The 23,436-nt window shown below is 37.7% G+C and overlaps 1 protein-coding gene across 1 annotated transcript in view; it reads left to right on the forward strand.

Annotated features, from left to right (window-relative positions):
- sema5bb (sema domain, seven thrombospondin repeats (type 1 and type 1-like), transmembrane domain (TM) and short cytoplasmic domain, (semaphorin) 5Bb) overlaps positions 1-23,436 on the forward strand; it is a 157,787-nt gene that overhangs the window by 19,361 nt on the left and 114,990 nt on the right. Inside the window, exon 2 of the mRNA XM_056459394.1 lies at positions 17,033-17,099. The gene's annotated coding sequence lies outside the window, so the exon portion shown is untranslated. The remainder of the gene's footprint in view (positions 1-17,032; positions 17,100-23,436) is intronic.

The raw sequence follows: 23,436 nt of genomic DNA on the forward strand, positions 1-23,436 counted from the left end.
CACCGAAACCAGCAGTGTCGGAAGAGAAGGCAATGAAGCAAACACAGATGCTATGAGGCGCCGTGTAGGATTTAAATCAAACTTCGCTTATCAACACGTACATAAAACATGTGACGTGCATGTACATCTATACTATTGAATTTTCAAAACGTATGAAATTTGCGCATATACATATAAACTTGATGCGTGCATACACACGCACCTACATATAAACTTGATCATTCCATATAATCGATCCTCGCATAAACACCCAATTTAACACTCACACACACTGCCATATAGCACTCGCGCAAACATTCATTCATTTTTTTTTGGCTTAGTCCCTTTATTAATCCAGGGTCGCCACAACAGAATGAACCGCCAACTTATCCAGCCCATGTTTTACGCAGCGGATGCCCTTCCAGCTGCAACCCATCACTGGGAAACACCCATACACACTCATTCATACACATACTCTACAGACAATTTAGCCTACCCAATTCACCTATACCGCATGTCTTTGGACTGTGGGGGAAACCAGAGCAACCCACACGAATGCAGGGAGAACATACAAACTCCACACAGAAACAACAACTGACCCAGCCGAGGCTCAAACAAACGACCTTCTTGCTGTGAGGCGACAGCACTACCTACTATGCCACTGCGTCTCCCCTCGTGCAAACGTACAACATAAAATTCACAAACATATATATCAGTAAATCATGTTATTGCAAAGCAGATGAAATAGAAAGAATGTGATTAATAGAGGTTTAAATCTGTTAAATAATGAAAATGTGTTAAATAAAATAACATAAAATATTAGTTGATATAAATAGACTATATAAAGTATATAAGAAAGATTTTATGTTAAACGTTTTGTGTTTAAACGTGTAATGTTTTATGTTTATGTTAGGTAATTATACACACACACACATATATATATATATATATATATATAAGCTGAGAGTTTGAGAGTTTTATTTCTCATTTCTTGTTTGTAAAGACTAAATACAAATAAAAAGTGAACATTAATTTTTTTGTACTGTTTTTATTTGTTTTTTTTTTAAGTTAGAAGAGCCTGGGTGTTATTATAGACTTTGCAAATTGAGTTTGCAGACATTTGTGGGTACAGACATTCATTGTGTGCGCTCTTGCCAGTTTTTTCATGGCTTTTTAATATTGTCCATATCGATATCGGAATTATTTCAGGAGTTCCCACTAAGATATGCTTGGCGTATAAAGCAGGTTTGGCATGCTGTCCCGGGAGAGAACCCTGAGCTCGGAGATATTTGAGCCCAGGGCTCCCGCCCGGTCAATAAGCATATCAGGAGATCCGAGATCAGGTAGGTCTCGAGAGCTCCCCCTTTAGAAAAGGAAGGAAAAGGAGGAGATGGGGTGGAAGGGGGGATTCTTCCAAACAAAGATAGAGCAGTAGGGAGAAAATGATCCATTTATAGTAAACTAGGATCACTCTGATTGGATTATTACTGATTACAGATGAGCGGCCAGACGTGCTCAATCATATCACGTGCTCCTCTCGAAATTAGTTTATGAAACTTCACATCGTATCGACCAAAATTAAGAAATATGTTGTGATATAAATTTTTGCCATATCGTCCAGCCCCATCACTAAACTTTACGTAATAAAATACCAAAATACTTGACCAGCATTTAGTTGTCAACGGTGCGGTCTATTTCAGTTGCCTCAAAATGCATGCACACAAATGGACACAAATGAATTTGCTATTTAAATAACGTAGTGCAGGACATGAAAATGATGCTTGTGCTGAGATGAAACTAGCAAAAAATACATGCGTCATGCCTGTTGCTGCATTGTACGATATAGTATGATACGTAAAGTTTAATTATAAACTAATTTCGAGAGGAGCATGTGCTCATGATTGACCCAGCTGGTCCACATTAGCTAATCATGATCCTCCAATCAAAGGATCCCAAGTCACTATATATATCCTCATTTCCTCTCTACAACTATCTTCGTCTGGAAGAAACCCCCCTCCTCCCCTTCTTCCACCTTTATCCAGAATGGGCGGCACGATGGCCCAGTGACTACCACTGTTGCCTCACAGCAAGAATACCAACGGCGTTGGGTCGTCACTGGGCCATCTGGTGTTTTTGTGCGGAGTTTGCATGTTCTCCCCGTGTCCGCGTGGGGTTCCCCCGGGTTCCCCGGTTTCCTCCCACCATCCAAATGTGCTCTATATTATAGATAAAATAAGCCTAAATCTTTTTTCTAATGTCTTACTCTCAGGAAGTTCACTTTGGCCTCAGCAGCGGGGGAGTTTCAGATCGACCTGAGCTCAGTCTCCCCTCGCCCTGTGAAAGGAGGGAGCCCTGGGCTCGAGGATCCCTTGAGCTCAGGGCTCTCACCCGTGACAACACGCCAAACAAGCTATGTATAAATCGTGAGCTAAGTGTGAACTCTTGAAGGTTCCACAAAACCATTAATAAAACAACCAATTAAAATATGCTAACAATCATTCCGAACACCTTCTGATAACCACAGAGGTTTGACACGCTGAGTGCTTTCCAGCTATAGGTTTAACTTTGAATGTGTTTCTTAGAGATATCATCACCTGCTGTCAGAGTGTGAATTGCAGTGAAGCGTTCACCGTTGCGGACGAGATTCACACTTCTGATGTAGGATTTCCCATATTGATTTGCCAGTTGTTTGACTTTGTTTTTTGTGTTTAGTTTTAAAGTGATGAAGCTACACATGAGCTGTGTTTTCTTACAATAATAAAGTGTGGTTTATTCTGTTGAAGGATTGGTTACATGCTGTGCTGCATGCACCAATCTGATTTCACCAAGTAGGACACGTTCCTGGATGAACATCTGTGTTGATCCTGGAACAACATTCCAATCAGCCAATCAGAATCATAGGATATGTTTACAGTTTATGTTAAGTTTAGGCTTAGGGGTTAGGTTTATGCACTTCTACATGGTTGTTATCCAACTATTATTCCTCTCTGATTTTGGGAATATGGTTGGGTTTAGGGGTAGGGAATAGGTATGGGTTACATCTTCCAACAAAAATGATGTTCCAGGATCACAACGTACTTGGCAAAATCATGACGTGCGCGCTGCATGAGAAGACTTTAAAATAATAAACGTTTGGTCATGAAACTCTATTGGGTACATAGATGTGTGTCTTTTCAACATTTAAAGGAACACTCCACTTTTTTTGGGAAATAGGTTCATTGATTATTAATGAAAGTATGGTACCTAGCCATATCAACCTAGAATATAGCAAAATTATGAGCGAGATGCTAATGGTCTAATTCGATTCAATGATTTAAGCTGGGCAGCACAGTGGGTAGCTCTGTCGCCTCACAGCAAGAAGGTGGCTGGTTCAAACCTTGGCTGGGTCAGTTGGCATTTCTGTGTGGAGTTTGCATGTTCTCCCAGTGTTTGTGTGGGTTTCCTTTGCATGCTTCGGTTTCCTCCACAAATCCAAAGACATGCGCTATATGTGAATTGGCTATAGCTAAAACTAAATTGTCTGTAGTGTATGTGTGTGAATGAGTGTGTATGGGTGTTTCCTAGTGATGGGATTCCTAGTGCAGTTGAAAGGGCATCCACTGCATATAACATGCACTGGAAAAGTTGGCAGTTCATTGCGCGGTGGCAACCCCTGATTAATAAAGGGACTAAGCCGAAAAGAAAATGAATGGTACCTAGCCATATCAACCTAGAAAATAGGAAAATTATCAAAACTCTTTTAATATTTTTCAGTGAGATGCTAATGGTCTAATCCGATTCAAGCTAAACTAAAAGTGCTCCCACCAGATCCAGAGATTGGCTGAATGTATTTGAAAATGGTAAAACATGGCATGTCTCTCTGAAAGTTCAAGTTCTCGTGAAAGAACAATTTGCTTAATGAATATTTTGGTATCATTTATGTGTTTAGCATATTTATTCTTCTTAATTGTAGGTTTTGTTATTTTGTTGTGTTTTTTTGGTTGGGTATTTTTATGACACAAAACATATTCACGTATGTATTTTTCAATGCATTTTTATTTCAGTTTTTATTATTTTAGTGCCAAGTTAATATATAGAAAAATAATAAACATTTACTTGACAAGTAGCTAAAATAAAAAGTGAATATATACATATATGATCATATTTTTTTTGTTTATTTCTAGTAACAAAAAGTAGACTGACCCAACTGCTGTTTTCCTACATGTGAGAACCATTAATGAAACTAGCTCTGTTTCCATCCACCTTTTTTATGCGCATTTTGGATATGTGAATAAAAAATGGTTGATGGAAATGCAAAGATACGCATAAAAACGTGCGCACAAAACTGAGTAGGATAAACCTTTAATTAAGAAAAAATTTGCATAAACCACGATGGAAACACTTTTACCGAACAAAGAGAGATCATGTGATGATAAAAATGTGTGTGAATGGACAAACCAGCAGGCTGAGCACATTGTATAATATCTGAAATGTTGTTTTGGTCGTTCTAAAACTCCTTAACCTTTTCAGTATTAGTGTTATTATATTATTAATGACCTCCAGAATCGAGAGCATCTGCGCTCCACATCTCACGCCTTCAAACTCCACCACACATTCATTGCGTGTCAGCATTGTTTTCTGAGGCGCAAGTCATTTATTAAATAAAGAAAAGATTGACGCAGCTTCTCCTACCACAGCAAACTTTGTTTTTACTATTTGCCGCCGGTTAATCAGGAAGAGGCGGTTTTGCTCTTTTTGAGTCGTTGGATGAAAACGCTGCTTTATTCGCATGTCTTTTATGCGATATTTCAGTTTTGCGCATACATTTAATTCACATTTTTGGATGGAAACATATCTTATGATGCCAAATTCTGCATATTGAGTCTATGCAGGCTTACAGTTCAGTCAATTGTTTGTCAAGACTGGCAATATAATTCTTTAAATTATTATTTCTTTAGGGTTAATTGACAGTAGAGAGTATTGACAGGAAATAGGACGTCGAGGCAGGAATCAAACTCAGGTCGCCGTGAGCACCAGAGTGCGTGTGTCGACTCACTAACCACTACACTATTGGCGCCGACAGCAATATAATTAAGTCAAATTAATTTTTGTTGTCATACTGAAGGTGTTCAGGTGATCTAGCATTCGCAAGTCATTTGAATGACATGAGGGTGAGTAAATCATGACTGAATGCTCACTTTGAGTGAACTGTTAGTTTAAATAAGACTTTAATCATACAGTACTTTCAGGCAGTGACCTGTCAAAAGTCATGAACAAGGCCATTTTTTTCTCTTCCAAATATGACCTAAAGTTTCCTATATGTGCATAAGAACAGTATGGTTGTTGTGAGTGATTTCATGAGCGAGGGCAGGAAAACACGGCATCTGTTTTCACAGGGGAGCAAAAACAGCACAGTGTATTCACAATGTTAGTCCTTAACCCAAAGTTCGATTCCAGGTCGTGTGACACATGAATTGTAGATTTTCTGAGATCTCCAAGTACGGAAGTGCTCTTTATTGAAGCACTTAACCCGAGCTCGACCCAGGAGGGAGACGGTCTCTTCAAATAATGTACTACAAATCGCTTCGAATGAATATCTGCAACGTTCTTTTGCTTTCTGTTTTGCTTTCTCTTCACCGCTCATTCACCTTCGCTCGCATTTGTCTCAATCCTATCGAAATTGCTTTAACATAACTCTTTCTGCTGGGGCATCCCACTGTTTTGTCTGTTTTTGGAGCGTTGCAAAGGAAGATGAATGGCGCTCTGGCTGATGGCTTTAAAGGTTAAGAAAATGTCAGAACAGCAGAACTATTAGTCTCCTGTGCTCTGACGGACCCTTGAAGGGCCCGCTGACTCCCTCCTGAGATGTGGGATATGATCTATGTGTGCGGGTAATTGCTGTCGTGTTTGTTGTGTCCGACAGGTCAGGCTAGGACTTGTGCTCTTTTCTCCGCCTGGTTTCAGGATTGACATTTCAATTTGTCACTTAGTTAGTGTAAGGGGCTGTTCACTCAGAACACATTTTTTTCATTCATTCATTTTCCTTCGGCTTAGTTCCTTATTCATCAGAGGTCGCCACAGTGGAATGAACTGCCGACTACTCCAGGATATATTTCACGCAGTGGATGCCCTTCCAGCCGCAACCCAGTAATGGGAAATACCCATATACCCTTGCATTTCACACACACTCATATGGCCATTTTGTTTACCCAGTTCACCTATAGCGCATGTCTTTGGACTGTGGGATGTTTTTTCATTCTAATGCAATACTTTTCGCTTGTTTTTCTGTGTGAACATGCTCTCGATGGATGTGTGTGATGATTACACTTACGTCTTGTGTCTTTTGCAGTGATTTGGAGGCAGGGCAAGTTGGCATGTTAGCATGACACTTGCTTTTTATTTGACGTCAACATGGTGGAGGCACTATTTATTTATTATTTTTTTTATCATTATTGACCCCTGCTCATTGTGTTTTTAACTCTTGTGTGCTGTTGAGGATGTTTTCATCCACTCTGAGATGATTTTTAGTCTTAATTTGGCCACAGCTTTCTCTGTGTTTCAGCAAACGGAATGATTTTGGTGACAGATCTTATGTTGACACATATTTTGGTAAATTCTTTAAAAAAATTTTTAAAAACTCAACAAACTATGGGCAAATTTGCTATTTACTAATTTTCGTTATGTTCGTAACTGTTTTTGGCCCATTGACTTCCTTTAGTGAAAGTCTGTGAGGCAAAACAGAGCTTCTCCTGTTTCTGTATTTGGGCTTCCAAAGGACACAACACAAATACAGAAGTGCTTACAGTTTAATTTAGTGATGTTCCAGAGAAATATAAAATTATATAGCTAGCATTTGACAAAGGATAGCTTCCAGAATCTCTCTCAGTTCAGTGCTGGATTCGGCTAAAAACTCCTCAAAGGAGCAGCTCCAACCATAATAAAAGAAGCTGTGAATTGTGAGCCACAACCTGTAAGAGTTTTTATTTGTAAAAATTGATCTATCATATGTATGAGGTACAGCTGTGTCCTCTGTGTCATTTTCTGTCTGATTCAGGTTCAAACTGACACGGCTAACAGCTACACTGACTTACAGTATTTACACAGCGCAAAAGCGCATGCTAGAGGTATGATGCTTTTCCTGGTGACGTAGACCCGATCCGCGAATTATAGCACATTATGTTAGCTGACCAATCATAGCCTCTCGAGGAACTAGAAAATATGATAGTCGTTTTCATGTTAGCTGAGTAGCGGTGTATAATAAGATATATGAAAAATAACGTGATTTTTTACAAATGAAGCATGAGCACACATTGCTTTGCATCTTATAAACAACCAAGCCGTAAAAATAAACTCTGAATCACCTATTTAATTTAATCCGTAGGAATCAAATACTTAAAAATTTGATGAATTATCAGTTTTTCTATTCACATTGACTACATTTACATGGACATGAAATCAAATTACTTGCCTTAATCTGATTAAGACAATAATATGATTAAGGCGTTTACATGAGTTGCTTTTTGAATGTTCCTTTCATGATCCTGTTTTACATGTTATAACACATAATACGATTAACGTCATTGTGTCAACGCGCTATCCACGTTTCCTCCGGAGTTTCATGTAATTTCGGGTATTTCAGTTTTATTTTGTCGACTTTAACTGCAGTTTGGCACTTTCACTTTCATTCAGGAACATTTCATTCATGCCCCCCTGACAAACGAGATATTGGATGCAACTATGAACTGCTGGAAGAGTGCACACTGAATGGGAGAAAAAAACCTCCGCATTTAGCGATGCAGGTGTCTGTGGTCTTCACTGACTCGGTAGGTCCAGATAATGGTGTCAGACAGCTGTGTGTGTATAGACTATCCTGTTGTAAAACGTGTTAAAAGTCCTACATGATGGTTATAGTTTGATTGCGGTGTTTACATGCCTGAACTGCACTTCAATAATGCGACTAAAATCGCCATACTCCACGTGTCTTAAGTCAATTTCTCTTTAGTTCGATTATGACCTTAATCGAATTAAATGAATCAAAAATCGCTGTTTACATGGTCGACTCTTAATCAGAGTATTGTATTTATCGTATTAAAATTGGATTATTGGTGTCCATGTAAACGTACTCAGTGTTATGTTTGATATGTTTATCCACATTGTAATTGAAACTTGATATATAGGATGAAATCTGAAACAGAATTTCTATGGTTACTCATTGCTTCAGTTATCAGCTGGGTCTCATTTTGTTACTCATTATATATTGTCTGTGTTTCTGTTCGGTTTGTTGACTTTTGTTCTGCCGTTTCTCTCGTGCCTCTTAGTGGGTTTTTTATTTGTTAAATAATTTGGTGACAGATCTTGACTTGCTTCTGCTAGCTAAAAATAAAGTTTTTTAAAGTCTTCTATGCTTTTATTTCAGCTTTGGAGTCAGTTTGATGTCGCTTCTGCATGTCAAGTTGCGCATTACATGACTGATCATATTGCAACAAGTGAATATCTGAAAGAGCAAATGGGATTTGAGAGCTACAGCTAAGTGCAAGTGAAGAACAAAATTAATTATGGTCTTTTTTTCTGTTCCTCTCGCTTTTGGATTTGGATTTAATTTGCTTTATTAATGCTCTTGTGAAGACATCAACTACTCTTTCTGTCTGTTCGACAAGGGAGTCTTCACTCTTGTTATTTTCTCTTATCTATTTCCTCTCTCCGTCTCTGAGGAACCGTATAAGAGTGTAGTTACTGTGTGAACATCTCTGTCTCAAGAGAGATTTCTCCGCTCTGCCAGAGAGCTCAAACCTGACTGAATCCCACATGAGAGCTGAAAAATCCTCTAAATCACACCATCATTCGCTCTCACCTCCTGTTTTTGTTTTGGTCGCTCTTCTGAGGCTTATTTTATTGCTCAGGAGTTGCTCTTTCACAGCACGGGAGAATTAAGGGAGTTATGCTTTATTTGTGCATCAGCTTTATTTGTGATTTTACCCATTTGGGGAAATAAAAATAGATGCAAATGAGAGATTCATTGACTTACAGTAGTAGAGCTTTAAAATTAATGCACTGCAAAATCTGTGTTTGGCCTTAATTGTCAAGATGATCCATTTTTGTTTGTTTTAAGCCAATTTAAGCAACATTTTTTTGTATTGTAATACAATTAAATTCAGTTTTTCTAAATTATAGTCAATATTTTATGCTCTATTTTATCCTTTTTCATTTAATCCATAATTTGTTTCAAAGTTATATTTTATTCATTCATTCATTTTCTGTTCGACTTAGTCCCTTTATTAATCTGGGGTCGCCACAGCGGAATGAACCGGCAACTTATCCAGCATCTGTTTTACGCAGCTGATGCCCTTCCGGCCACCACCCATAACTGGGAAACATCCATACACACTCATTCACACACATACACTACGGACAATTTTGCTTACCCAATTCACCTAGCGCATGTCTTTGTACTTGTGGGGGAAACCGGAGCACCCGGAGGAAACCAACACGAACGCAGGGAGAACATGCAAACTCCACACAGAAACGCCAGCTGACCCAGGCAAGGCTTGAACCAGCGACCTTCTTGCTGTGAGGCAATCGTGCTACCCACTGCGCCACCGTGCAGCCCCTATTTTAATCATTTAACAAAATATTTGCATGTTCACATAATATTGGAAAAATCTGATATTGCAATATTTTATTTTTCTGCGATAGATATTATATGTATACAGTTTCACAAAATGTGGAGATCTGGGGAGTCTAACAGTATTCAGGTACAGAAATTGAATAACCACAGCGCAAAAAATACTTTTCTTAGTTTTTTTGTCTCATTTCTAGTCATACCTGCCAACACTCCCGTTTTTCCCGGTTTTCTCCCGCCACCCTTCTGTTTTGTTATTTCTCTCGTAAAACTCCTGTAATTTCACCCCCCCGGCCCTCAGCTTATTGGTACAGTCTGTAACAACCTCGGGTCGCCAACTTTGGGGTAGTATCCGATCGCAGAGGCTGCCCGAAACCTGTTTCATAGTACAGTTACTAACACCACAGATAGTAACCCAGTTCACAACAGTGTTATTCAGACTACTCACAACTACCCCCCCCCCCCAAAAAAAAAACCCCTCGGACTCTTTTGGATTTTCTGAGACAAATGTGGCCAGGTATGTTTCCAAATATCAAAAAATTCTTAGAGCAAATACAAATATTGTTTAGTTTTCACCGTCAGAAGAAATGAGTGAATATTACTAAGCTAAATTATCTGCCATTGAGGTAAGTGAAATAATTTAGTTTTTGCTTTGAAATGTAGATATTTGAACTAGAAACAAAACAAAAATTGTAAGTAAGAATTTTATATTTTTTTTGCTTAAATCATATAAATTTCTATATAAATACAGTGATTAAATACAATTATGTTGCTTCTGGTCAACTATAATTTAGACTCAACATTGCATATATTTGCGAAGTGACTAATGCGGATGTGAACATTGCGATATCGATGCTGAAATGCTATATATTTTGCAGCCCTAATATATATTTCTAAATTATTGTCAATATTTTATGCAATGGACTCCATTTCAACCACTTGCATTTGAATTAAGAATTGTTATAAAAATAATAATTTAGAATTTTTTTCATTTGAATCTTTTCGAAGTTTATATTTGAATAATTATTTTAAATTTAATAAATTAAATTTATTTTATTTATTTTATTTATTTTACTTTACTTATTTAATTTAATTTAACTATTTTACTTTATTTTATTTTATTTTGTATTTAACTTTTGAATTTAAATTTATTTATTTTTTGAATTTATTTTATTTATTTTACTGATTTTATTTACATTTTTATTTAACTATTTTATGTTTTATTTTATTTTATTTTACTTTATAATTTAATGTAATTTAATTGAATATTTTGATTTATTCATTTGTGAAATGCTGAAAAACTAAGCTATATACTGTATGTATCAAGTAAAATGCTCTTCTTGTTTTCTTGTTGTTTTATGAATGTTTAGAAAGTTCTGCTTAAAAACGAGGACCAAAAATACCATTTAGAGAATTATTTATGAGAAAATGTTAATTTTTAAGCTATAAAAATATTGCTAAATAAAGACTAAATAAATGAAAACAAAACTACTAAATAAACCTGTCACCTCATGTTGTGCTGATCTTGTGATTGCTGCCATCAGACTGACCGCAGGAAAATCAGAAACACACAGGCAGTTCTGTGAGGTGCACAGAAAACAAGTTAAAATAACGTAAACCAATAGACTTCTGTTCTCGTGTCCTTTAAATACTTCATGCTCAGACACCGAGACTTCCCATTTGACACGAATAATCTCTTTATTTTTAATTTTGAGTTTGATTTGGCTCCCCTGGAAAATTGCTACCTCATTTTCCCATCTGTCTCAATCACAAACACCCACATTCAGCGCCTGCAGAGAAGACCATGGCACACATCCAGCATACCGCATGCATTTACGAAGAACGGTTTTTAAGAATTAAGTCAAATCAGTGAGAGGAATAGAGAGTGGAACGAATAAAGCGTCTTAAAATGTGCGCTGAATGGAGATGATTACAGCATAAGTCATGTATTTCGCAGTGAGATCATGTTGGGTAAATCTGTTTCGTGTTTCTTCATGCAGATCTCCAGAATGACTTATGGTACTGGCGTGTGTTCAGACATGACATGCTCATAGTGAACCCCTGGAGAGGGCACACACCCATGAGGGGCAGAGCCTGGAATAATTAACACCAGACTATATCCACACTGAATGCTAACATATTGTACTACTCTTTTGTTTTCTTAGTCCTCTTTTTTGAGACTGCAATAGTGTTTCCAATATAAAGTCAGGATACAATGAGTTTTCAGTACTTTATTTCATAAATACAACATTAAATGGATAGTTCACCATTCACTTGTTCAAAACCTATTTGAGTTTCTTGTTTCTGTTGAACTCTAAAGAAGATATTTTGAAGAATGTTGGTTGCTGACACTCATTGACTTCCATAGTAATGTTTTTCTTATATAAAAGCCAATGGTTGCCAGAAACCAGCATTCTTCCCTATATAGAAGTCTGATCTATTGAAATATATTCAAAGGATGTGGTGTATTTATGATATAAAAGCTCATTTTTGGATGTTACATATATAAAATTTATGTTATAAATGTAACATAAATACTTATCGGTCACTTTATTAGGTACACCTTACTAGTACCAGGTTGGACCCCCTTCTGCCTTCAGAATTGCCTTAATCCTTCGTGTCATAGATTCAGCAAGGAACTGGAAATATTCCTCTGAGGTTTTGCTCCATATTGACATGACAGCATCACGCAGCTGCTTCAGATTTGTCGGCTGCACATCCATGATGCAAATCTCCCATTCCACCACATCCCAAAGGTGCTCTATTGAATTGAGTTCTGGTGACTGTGGAGGCCATTTGAGTACAGTGAACTCATTGTTATGTTCAAGAAACCAGTCTGAGATGATTTGAGCTTTATGACATGGTGCATTATCCTGCTGGAAGTAGCCATCAGAAGATGGGTAGACTGTTGTTATAAAGGGATGGACAAGGTCAGCAACAATACTCAGGTAGGCTGTGGCGTTGATAAGATGCTTTATAAGTACTAATGGGCCCAAAGTTTGCCAAGAAAATATCCCACAGACTCTTCTGCATACCTCGGTTGTAAAGAGTGGTTATTTGAGTTACTGTTGCCTTTCTGCAGTGGTGCTCAACCCTGTTCCTGGAGATCGACCTTCCTGCAAAGTTCAGCTCCAACCCTGATCAAACACACCTGAACCAAGTAATTAGGACCTGAACAGCACTTGATAATTACAGGCAGGTGTGTTTGATATGGGTTGCAACTGAAATCTGCAGGATGGTCGATCTACAGGAACAGGGTTGGTCACGCCTGCCTTACTCTCAGCTGCAACCAGTCTGGCCATTCTCCTCTGACCTGTAGCAACAACAAGGCATTTGTGCTTACAGAACTGCCGCTCACTGGATATTTTCTCTTTTTCTGACCATTCTCTGTAAACCCTAGAGATGGTTGTGCCTGAAAATCTCAGTAGATCAGCAGTTTCTAAAATACTCAGACCAGCCCATCTAGCACCAACAGCCATGCCTCGTTCAAAGTCACTTAAATCCCCTTTCTTCCCCTTTCTGATGCTCGGTTTGAACTGCAGCAGATCGTCTTGGCCATGTCTACATGCCTAAATGCATTGAGTTGCTGCCATGTGATTGGCTGATTAGAAGTTTGCATTAATGATCAGTTGTACCTAATAAAATGGCCAGTGAGTGAATATGTTCATATTTGACCAAATTTAAACACATATAAAATATTGCTAACATATTTAAACATATTTGTACATATTATCAGTTGATTAAGTTTATAAAGCATGAAGATTTAGTATTACAATTAATATATTTCAAGTCAGGGTGATGCAGTGACGCAGTAGGTAGGGCTGTCGCCTCACAGCAAGAAGGTCGCTGGTTCGAGCCTCGGCTGGGTCAGTTGGCGTTTCTGTTTGCACGTTCTCCCTGCGTTCGTGTGGGTTTCCTCCAGGTGCTCCGGTTTCCCCCACAGTCCAAAGACATGCGGTACAGGTGAATTGGGTAAGCTAAATTGTCTGTAGAGTATAAGTGTGAATGAATGTGTATAGATGTTTCCCATAGATGAGTTGCAGCTGGACTGGCATAAAACGTGTAAAACATGTGCTGGATAAGTTGGTGGTTCATTCCACTGTGGTGACCCCAGATTAATAAAGGGACTAAGCTGAAGGAAAATGAATGAATGAATATTTCAAGTCAATTTGAATGTGTTGTATAATAAGTTTTAAGCTTTTTGCTCAACAACACTAGCAACATTTTCCCCAGTGTAGATCTTTTGACTCTCATAACCCCCCATCATGCATAAAATCTCACTCTCAGAGAATAAATGAATGAATATCTCATTTTACTCTGCTGAATTAAGCGACTCTGTTGAATGGAGCCGCAAATGAATGGATGAATGAGTGAGTGAACTGATTGATCTGAAGAGAAAGTGGTACAAAAAGTTGAACTCGAAATCAACCGCCCCGTTGCGTATTGTGTTTTTGTGTGCGCCGGGGGCCTGGAGATGGAGGAAAACCCAATAATGACAGAGTGGACTGAACATGTTTCTTGATCTCCTTTCACCTATTCTCACTGTGAAATGTCAAATTTGAATTGATTGAAAAGAAAATTACAGCTGTATTATGGGATGGCGTCGGGGGAGGGGTGTTGTTGCCAAAGAAACTAGACCGCTGCTTCTCAAAGTGCTGTTCTCAGCTAATAAGTAAGCAAAAGGTCTCATGCTGAATATACTGAATATACCGATGCCCTGAAAACTATTTGGACACTCAGTTTATACTTAAAATATCACTGCATTAAAAACAAAATAGCAACCCAACTGGTACTTACATTAACATAACGTTTTTTAAGTGATAAAACTGGAGCTGAGTCAGATATGACATGAAAGAAAGTCTGTGAATGGAGAGACTTTCATTCATTCATTCATTCATTTTCTTTTCGGCTTAGTCCCTTTATTAATCTGGGGCTGCCACAGCGGAATGAACCGCCAACTTATCCAGCATATGTTTTACACAGCGGATGCCCTTCCAGCTGCAACCCATCAGTGGGAAACATCCATACACACTCATTCACACACATACACTACAGACAATTTAGCTTACCCAATTCACCTGTACCACATGTCTTTGGACTTGTGGGGGAAACTGGAGCACCCGGAGGAAACCCACTCGAACCAGCGACCTTCTTGCTGTGAGGCGATTGTGCTACCCATTGCGCCACTGTGACGCCCCAGGACGTTCATTCATTTTCTTTTCGGATTATTCCCTTTATTAATCAGGGGTCGCCACAGCGGAATGAACTGCTAACTTATCCAACATAATTTTTACGCAGGGGTTGCCCTTGCAGCTGCAACCCAGTACTGGGAAACATCCACACACACTCATTCACACACATACGCTACGGACAATTTAGTGTATTCAATTCCTCTATAGCGCATGTGTCTGGAGGAAACCGGAGACCCGGAGGAAACCCACGCCAACACAGGGAGAACATGCAAGATAGCAACCTGTGAGGCGACAGTGCTAACCTCTGAGCCACTGCGTCGCACCTATAGTTTAAATTGTATTAATATTTTTGCAAGACAATAATAAGACAGGCGGTTCATTCCGTTGTGGCGACCCTGTATTAATAAAGGCACTAAGCCGAAAAGAAAATGAATGAATGAATGAATAATAAGACATAATATTGCAGTATTTGTTTTTATTGTGTTGTTGATCAAATAAACAATCATAACTTGAAAGACATGCAAGTTCATCTTACAGTAATTACAGTAATTAAGTATTACGGTAAGGCGTTTTAGAATGACCAAAACAACAGTTCAGATGGTTTACAGTGTGCTCAGCCTGCTGACCCCAATCTTTATTACAAATTCTATACACTTGGTCTAAGCGGTCCATGTTCTACAATATAAACTACATCAAAATGTGAGTTTTTAATGCAGTTGATGAAAATATTATTAGCCATCCTGTTACATTTTAATTCTTTTTTCAAATATTTTGATGTAGTTTAATGTAGTGAAGATTTTTTAACACATTTTAAACATAATAATATTTTTAATAACAATTAATTTCTATTGACTAAACTCTTTTGTGTGTGATGTGATGACAACATAATACTTTACTAGTTATTTTGCTTAAAGTATTAATCAGGTTAAGCAAGTTCGGTTAATTATTCAAGTCATTGGACAACAATTGGAAAAACTGTTTTTTAAGGGGGCTTAAATATTGACCTCAGAAGTCTTTATTTTCTTGCTCTGTTAAACATCAATTAGATTTTTTTTTTAAAAAGAGTTAAAATTTCACAACAGGGCTAATAATAAACTATATTATTTGTGTGTCAATATATAGTAAATAAGCAATATTACTCACACGCAGTTGTAAAATTTTTCTATTAGATTTATCTTGCATATCTATGCTTGAATAGATTTTTTTAAAAATGACATCAACATTTTATTTATTTATTTATTTATTTATTTATTTATTTATTTATTTATTCATTATTAACAAAGTATACAGACTGAAATAACAATATAATGACTTACAGTTGAATAAAAAATGATTTGCCCTCCTGTGAATTGTTTTTTCTTTTCAAATATCTCCCAAAGGATTTTTAACAGAGCAAGGAATTTTTCACAGTATTTCCTATAATATTTTTTCTTCTGGAGAAAGTCTTTTTTGTTTTATTTTGGCTAGAATAAAAGCAGTTTTTAATTTTATAATAATCATTTTAAGGTCAATATTATTAGCCCTCTTAAGCAATATATTTTTAGATAGTCTACAGAACAAACCATCATTAATGACTTGCCTAATTATCCTAACCTGCCTAATTAACCTAATTGAGCCTTTAAATGTCACTTTAAGCTGTATTGAAGTGTCTTGAAAAATATCCAGTCAAATATTATTTACTGTCATCATGGCAAAGAGAAAATAAATCAGTTATTAGAAATGAGTTATTAAAACTATTATGATAGAAATGTGTTGGAAAAACCTTCTTTCCATTTAAGAGAAATTGGGGAAAAATATACAGGGGGGCTAATAACTCTGACTTCAGCTGTATCTCAATTGAACTACCACATTTTAAAATGTTTAATTTCTCATGTGATTTCACAAAAGGAAAGTGCAGCAAAAAGATCCTATTGCATTAGAGCACCAGTTCAACGTCACTGAGACATCTGAAAGTGAAGCATCATTGCCGAAACACTCTCTGAAGCTGCCGTACACATCCGAGGTGCGCCAGCCTCAGTTTTGGGAACAATTAGAGGAATTTTAACCCTTGCGTTCCCCACAGACGCCACACACACATACGCGCCGCCGTGCCCCCAGCAGCCTCCCTCCATTCAGAAAGTTAACAGTTTGTTTTTCACAGCGCTGAATGCCTCACTGCACACATTACCCAAGCCCCTTCATCTCCCCCCTTTACTCCGGTCCGTGAGAGAGAGGCTGACTAAAATTATTTCTCTCTCCCTCTCCCTGTCTGTTTCTCCGTAAGGATTCAGATCTGAAGTGTATCCGATGCGCTCCTGAGGAATGAGCCCTTGCTGACAGCACACTCCTGGGTGAGTACACTTATTTTTCTGCACAAGACTATCCACTTTATTTTGTTGCGCTGCTTCTTTTTGTCTGGAAAGCAATTTTTGCCCACATGTCTTCCCTCCCCTCGTGTCCTCCTGTATCTTTCCCGATTTCTTCCTCTCTCTCTCTCTTTGCGCTCCATCCTGTCTTCCGTCTCTCTCTCTCTTTCTGTCCCCTCCCTCTCTCCGTGTCTTTGTTGAGGTATTCTGATAAATAGTTTGGCCGTCATCTCCAGACCTCCCCCATTGTGTGTCCAATTTTCTTTGTTCTCTCAGCCTGTGGATCTGAGTGTGTGTGTGTGTGTGTGTGTGTGTGATTGACCACTTCAAGTGTGTTTGTGTGAATAGAAAGGTCTGCTATGCAAGAATTTAGCCATATTGTTCTTAGTGTCACCACGTTTTCATTCTTTTGTGTCTGTTTATTCTGTCTGTCTTTCTGTCAATTCGGTTAAAGGGTTAGTTCACCCAAAAATGAACATTTACTCACTGTTTACTCGCCCTCAATGATTATTCTTATATATAAAAGAAGATATTTTGAAGAATGCTGGAAATATAGTAGGAAAAACAAATGCTGTGGAAGTCAATGGTTACAGGTTTTCAGCATTCTTCAAAATATCTTCTTCTGTGTTCAACAGAAGAAAGAAACTCCTGAAGGCTTGAAATAAGTGAAAGGTGAGAAATTTGCGACAGAATTAAAAAAAAAATGGGTGAATGAGCCCTTTCAGTTAATGTTTTTCATTTCATTGCCAGTTCTGATTTATTTATTTATTTATTTATTTATTTATTTATTGTTTTGTGGAGTGGACTGATCTTTTTTTTTTAAGTCGACTCAATTCTTTTTTTAATTTCAGTGTAGTTAAATTAGTCTGTAGTCATGATTGTTCATTTTGTTGCTCCGTCTGTCTGGGTTTCACCGCTCTATTTTTCTCTCTGCTCATTTTAGTTCAATTTCAATGTAATTTGGTTTCATTTTCAATGTAATCATATTCATGATTTTGTTGTCATGACAGTAATTTGACCTGCAGATGTGGAAAAATAACATTTCGATCTAGTGTATATTGTAGAATGTGATTGCTTACACCAAGTATATACTGTACAATATTCATTCATTCATTCATTTTCTTTTCGGCTTAGTCCTTTTATTAATCCGGGCTCGCCACAGCGGAATGAACTGTCACTGTACAATATATATAAATAAAAGTTTGATGTCAATGAGCTTTTTTTCAAAGATTATTAATATTAAATTATACAAAAACTTCGGTGTTATTAATTTTTAGAGCAAAAAATCCAAAGATTGCGTCAAAAGTCTCTTGCAATACTATAGAATGAAATAATGGTACTAAGTACGGCTGCACGATATATCATTTAAGCATCGATATCGCAATGTGTGTATCCGCAATAGTCAAATCACAGGATTAGATTTTTGATTAAAGATTAAAAGATAAAGATATTATTTTAAAATAATTTATACAGTGATGACCATGTTATTTTACATTGATTGTTCAATTTTTGTATCTCAATACTGTTATACTCTCAAGAAAACCATAAAGCACTGTTTATATAACTTTTATCTTTACTCTGTTGTTTTTATATATGCGTGTAAAGCTTTGACATCTCTTAAATAAGTTGTATATTAAAAATATATATAACAGAAAAACAGTTTTATTTCTGTTTTTTATTCATTTTAATTGTAATAACATTTAGCAATATTTCTGGTGGGCGTCACGGTGGTGCAGTGGGAAGCACGATCGCTTCTCAGCAAGAAGGTCGCTGGTTCGAGCCTCGGCTGGGTCAGTTGGCATTTCCGTGTGGAGTTTGCATGTTCTCCCCATGTTCGAGTGGGTTTCCTCCATGTGCTCCGGTTTCCCCCACAAGTCCAAAAGCATGTGGTACAGGTGAATTGGGTAAGCTAAAAATGTCCGTAGTGTTTGTGAATGGGTGTGTATGGATGTTTCCCAGTGATGAGTTGCAGCTGAGTTGGCGGTTTATAAATTGGCAGTTAATTCTGCTGTGACGAACCCAGATTAATAAAGGGACTAAGCCGAAAAGAAAATGAATGAATGAATATTTCTGGTTTCATTGAACTATTTCGAAAAATAAATGCAGCCTTGGTGAAAATAAGAGACTTCATAAATATTCATAAATATTATTGTTGCTTAATACATTTTTTTTATATAAAATTCTAAAAGTATACAATATTTTTTACTACATTTATTAACAATAATACTTGTATTCTCACTTTATGTTGGCAATTTATGAACGTGAACTATTAGAAAGTAACCTTCATTGAATGCTGTAAAAACCATGCTGGATTTGTTGTATGAACTAACCTAATATAGACCGTTTTTATTGAAATTGGGCTGAAGGAATGTTTGGGAGTTCCTTTTTTTGTTTGGAAAAGTCTCTGAAATGTTATGAGTATAAACTGTAGGATTTATTTCATAACACAGGATTAATTGCTAACAGAAAACCTAAACACAAGCATGATGAAAATTCATGGATCTGCAAGTTCGAGTCTAAGTAGATGTTGTCCATTATTCAGAGCCAGCCGTCGATGTGCAACCATTCATGAACAAATATGCAAATATCATACAGCTGCGAGCCCCGATTCAGTTTCAGGCTCATAAAGTTAATTTAAACCTTCTTTCCCCACTTTAATGCACTGAATTATTAAATTCACCGACTGATGCTGTCAATGACACAAAGAGGAAGAGAGACGGACAGAGAAAAGGAGAGAATGATTGAAATGTGAATGCATTTTACGCAGGTAATCGCAACATAGGCTCAATCTGAAAACGTAGCCCTATATACATTTCTGGAGATCGCGAATTATGTAGCCAGAGGAACGTAAGGCTACATTTAGTCTTTAAAACGAATGCTACAGGGCGGTAAGACGCCGTTCCTTTTCTCGCTTATCAGCTGACCACTTACCTCCGTATGGATGACTTTACCGCTGTTACCAGTTTGTCCAGTGACTCGCTGCGTATGTCAGCGGACTTGAGACGTGGAGCAGAGTTGACCTCGACGACAGGGTTCAAGTCTCCCGTAGAATGGTTCCAGAAAGCGGGAAATACAAAAACAGAAGCCAAAAAATAAAATAAGCAAGTAAATATCAGGGTGAGAATGTGGTAAAATCTGAAAACGTGGTAAAAATCAGGCTAGGGCTTTTCTTTTTCTGGATTGCTTTTGAAAACACTGTTGGTTGGGTTTAGGAAAGGAGGAGGGTGGGTCAGTCGATTGGTCAGTCAGTCATTCAGTCAGTCAGTCGACAGCAGCCTCTGGTGGATTCACGCGAGAACAGCAGGCGGGAATGGCACTCACAAGAGAAATTTGAGATCTCAAAAAGCACACACAGTGGCCTCTGGTGGATTCGCGAAGATAAAAACTGCAAAAAAACGTAGCTCCTGGGACATATTTGGCACTCTCCAGAAATGTATATAGGGGTACGTAATCAGAATGAGCCTGGGTTATGCCTTTCTTATGCAAAATTGTTGCAGTGAATGGAGTGTGATGGTTTGCATATGATTTATGTTAGATTTCATGAATGTGGCTGTAAATGCATCAATACCTGATCCTGCTTCCAACAACATGGTGTTGCAGTTCTTTTAAAAGACTTAAAAAAGATGCTAAAAATGAAAGTTCTCTACTCTTTTTCTTACTGTCTACTTTTTCCAAACCTATGTTAGTTTCTTTTTTCTGTTGAACACAAAGTAGAGGAGAGTGGGGACGAAAGTAACGTGGGACGAAAGTAACAAATCGATTTTCTTGAAGCCCTGACAACATTTGCTTTGCACATTCAGCATGCCACACTTGATGGAGCTGCCAAATATCAACTAATATAGGGAGCGTGTCCTGTGGTTAGCTCTGAATTTCAGTTTTTAAGTGCAGAAAGTAAATTACTGTAGTGGTTCTTTTTTCCTTATTACAAGTTGTGTTTCTCTTTTCATGCGTCACACTAATGATCAATCCAGAGGTTATTTAGTGCAATTACACATCCTTAAGTTTGTAATCTCTGAGTTTTTCGGTTTAAAAGTAAATCAGGTTTAAATGATGAGAGATCCTGTGGGGACGACGGTATATTTACTTCCACATTTGACCATACCATATTTTTACTTCCACATTTGAAGATTCAGTGTTTTGATTCAGATGTTTTATCAAATTAATGCATATTGCCAATAATAATAAAAAAATATTTTAAATTTGTAGAAAATGTTAACATATTGCATTGTTGGGTTCCTTTTGAAACATTTGATGAGGCTGAAATTTAAAATGAAAATGCAGTTTAATATTTTATGCAAAAATAAAGGACAAAACATGTTCGCAGTTAACATTAACACGGTCATTGTCAGATATATTTAAAATAAACCAGATTAAATCTAGCAAATATTGTTGTGTTACTTTTGTCCCTGTTGATGGGGTCTAAAGTAACAATCTGCAATTTATGTTTAAATTAAAATTAGATATTAGATAACTTAGATATGCTTCGCGGTTAAAGCAGGTTTGGCACGCTGTCCCGGGAGAGAACCCTGAGCTCGGAAATAATTGAGCCCAGGGCTCCCGCCGGTCGATAAGCATATCAGGAGATCCGAGATCAGGTAGATCTCGAGATCTCCCCCTTTAGAAAAGGGAGGAAAAGGAGGAGATGGGGTGGAAGGGGGGATTCTTCCAAACGACGATAGAGCAGTAGGGAGAAAATTATCCATTTATTGTAAACTAGAATCACTCTGATTGGATTATTACTAATTACAGATGAGCGGCCAGACGTGCTCAATCATATCACGTGCTCCTCTCGAAATTAGTTTATGAAACTTCACTTGTTTAGTTGTTAAACATTTGCTCAAAATACCACCATATTGATAGACCACGCTTATGAGTTAGAAATCACAGCAAAATATATTTCTGTCTAAAACATTATCTTTAAAATATAGATTTTTATGAAAAATGGTACTTTGGTCCCCGCTCTCCCCTAATATTGAATGTTTACATTTGATTTTGGCAGACTCTCGTATCCAAAAAGACACAAAAACTTTTCTTCTGTGCACTTTAATACACTGAATTATTAAATTCACCGTCGGATGCTTCTGACGCTTTCAGTGACACAAAGAGAAAGAGAGACGGACCGAGAAAAGGAGAGTGAGAGAATGAGTGAAACGTGAATGGCGTGAGGATGGACACAATAAAAGGCTGGTCTTGTTGCCGTGCTGTTTAAGATTCTGCCCGGTGTCGGGTCCGTGGTCAGGCCTGAGTGAAAGTGCTCAGCTTTGGCGGATGACCACGTGCTCGCTAGGAGCGCCTGTAAAGCTCAACGGACTTCATTCACGTGCTAAAGAGCCTCCGCTCTGGCAGATATTTGGCCGCTCGCACAGAGAAGGCTTTCACGCAGAGACAGTGAAGGAGTGGAAGGGAAAAAAATAGCAAACAAGGACACATCTGAAAAGGCAATCGCTTTCAGAGATACAACAAATATATGTGGAGCTGCTAATTTATTGGATCAGCCTCACTGTACGTCTATCTCAGGATGACTGCATTGACTGTTGGCTGGCCCGTCGTAATGCCCTAACTAGGGGTGGTGCGTGGACGTCCAGCTGCGTGAATGGGAACACACTTCATTCTGGGTCTTTTTAAGGGGATAAAGGTTTCGGTTGTGTGACCCCTTTCAGTTCTCGAAGGAACAGTTGGATTGAGGGTGGCCGGACTCCCATGGGCTGAAACTGTATGGTCTCTGTGGGCGATGTCAAAGGCCATGTTTGTTGAGGAGGAGTTTTTTTAGCAGGTAGTTTTAGTGATTCTGGACAAATTAGCTTAAATTGCATGCACTTTGCATTTTAATTCTAGTGCATTTGCAAACTAGAAGATCTTTATCTTGTGCGTTTTCTGTTATTTCCTGTCATATTGATGATGTTGTGCTGTGCATTTGACACAGGTAATCACATACTGCAGACCTTATTCATGAAAACGTTCTTATGCAAAATTGTTGCAGTGAGTGAAATGTGATGATATGATTTATGTTGGATTTCATGAATGTGGCTGTAGATGCATCAGTTAACTGAAAATGCTTCCAATAATTATTTTAAAAGACTCAAAAAGACGCAAAAAAGTTCTCTCAACTTTTTCTTACCTTCTACACTCAAAAAAAATGATGTCTGCAAAGCTGTTGCAAACAATTTAATTGGGTTGAATTTAAACAAACAAAAAACAGAAGTGTGCGCACATCCAGAAAATCTTAAAGACTCGATCAAAAATACACATTTGTAAAAAAAGATCCAAAGAAAATCAGCACACTGCCATATTAGCTCTCAAAAAGTCTTTAATGTCACAACGT

This window comes from Danio aesculapii, chromosome 6, assembly GCF_903798145.1.
Source record: "Danio aesculapii chromosome 6, fDanAes4.1, whole genome shotgun sequence".
In the NCBI taxonomy this organism is placed as follows: Eukaryota; Metazoa; Chordata; class Actinopteri; order Cypriniformes; family Danionidae; genus Danio; species Danio aesculapii.